The sequence below is a fragment of the Meles meles genome, chromosome 11 (assembly GCF_922984935.1).
Source record: "Meles meles chromosome 11, mMelMel3.1 paternal haplotype, whole genome shotgun sequence".
NCBI lineage: Eukaryota > Metazoa > Chordata > Mammalia > Carnivora > Mustelidae > Meles > Meles meles.
In genome coordinates, this window is record NC_060076.1 from 79,983,768 (window position 1) to 79,985,242 (window position 1,475).

The 1,475-nt window shown below is 52.3% G+C and overlaps 1 non-coding gene across 1 annotated transcript; it reads left to right on the forward strand.

The window, feature by feature from the left end:
- Window positions 1-1,164: 1,164 nt before the first annotated feature.
- Window positions 1,165-1,221, forward strand: LOC123953685. Its single transcript, XR_006820939.1, has one exon. It is a non-coding gene; the product is annotated as a U7 small nuclear RNA (small nuclear RNA).
- The last annotated feature ends 254 nt before the right edge of the window (window positions 1,222-1,475 follow it).

Consider the following 1,475-nt stretch of genomic DNA (forward strand, 5'->3'; position numbering starts at 1 on the left):
ACTTTCCTGGTGGTCCCCACTCTCGAGGTGCCATGCATCTGCCAGACGGAGGACAGGGAAGCTGCCACAGGATGCAGAGGATGGCCCCCTGCGACAGAGAGCCATCAGAGCCCCCATGACACCAGTACCGCAGCTAAGAAATCCGGTCCGGACAGCGGTGACAGTCTCTCCTTGGATGGATGCAGGTTTTCAGAATCTCCCCTTCCTTAAATCCACGACTGAGAAGTCAGCAGAGGGCCACGTTATGCTAACCGACACTTTTCTTCCCTTTTCCACACGGGGCCTTGCCAAAATCGGGGAAACAGGGGGCATGCCAAGAGCAACATGTCCTGGCCCCGTGGTTGCGCCTGCCTGGCCCTCCCCCCCGATTCTCACCACCCCCACCAGCAGAGCCGAGAGCTGGCTTCTCGGCAGTTTCCCCAGGTCCCTGAGTCTTGAGATTACACATTCCTCCCCACGTGAAGAGGGTTCAGGGAGGACATCCTTCTGCTGCTTGCAAGGCAGGAAGAGGCTGCAGCTACAAGATACTCTTTTCGCCCTGACGAGTGACAGTCCTCACCCCGAGGGAGGTTAACACGGCCCAGACTGGGAGCTTCTGACGGGCCGTGAATCAGGAGTGTTCCAAGGCCTGGCCTGCAGCTCTGTGGGAGGGTCTCAAGGAGGCACTTAAGCAAGCTCCATTCACGCAAGAGAAGACAGAAGGCTGCAGAAGGGGAGTGAGCGGCCACAGAGGTTCCCTCAAATATGGCACGTGCGCCATTCTGGAAATTAAACCACAGGGGCAACAAAGATGAACGCTTTTATATTAGGTCTTCCTCTACTGAACACGAACCCACACACCAGAATAGCCTTCCCGCCCCCTGGTTTCTTGGGTGTCAGTGCTACAGAATGGCTCAAGGAGGGGTCCCCATGATGACCCGCCCCACGCACCAGCAACACTCAACACCTGCTGCCAAGGTTGCAGCCCTTTAGGAACGGTCCCTTCCACTCGAACAGTCCAGAAGGATTGAGGACAGATGAAATGGCTTCTCATTCCATCTGGTGCGGATTTCTCCTATACTGAATTCCCACGGGCATCGCCAGAAAGGGCCTTAGCAGTACCTCAAATCACCACTTCTGGTTTAAAAAAACAAAACAAAACAAATTTTTTGTGTGCATGTTCACAAGTGTTAGAGCTCTTAGAATTTGTCTAGGTTTTCTGCTCCTTACCAGAAAATCCCTAAAAATGTATTTTTTTTAAAAAAATTCTCATTCCCTATGCTAAGTGACTGTAATTTGGGGAACCCCGCACTTGATTTGTTTTCTACCTCTAACAGTGTTTGGCAGGCGACATGCGTTTGCAAAAGCCGGCGTGCTCCCGGCATTTCAGTGTTAATATATAACCTCAGAAAGGACAGACTTTCCAGTTCAGGAGGGGGAATTTGGAGCTGGCCTTGTCCTCTAAATGAAGGGGCCTGTCTACAAAGAACATAGAC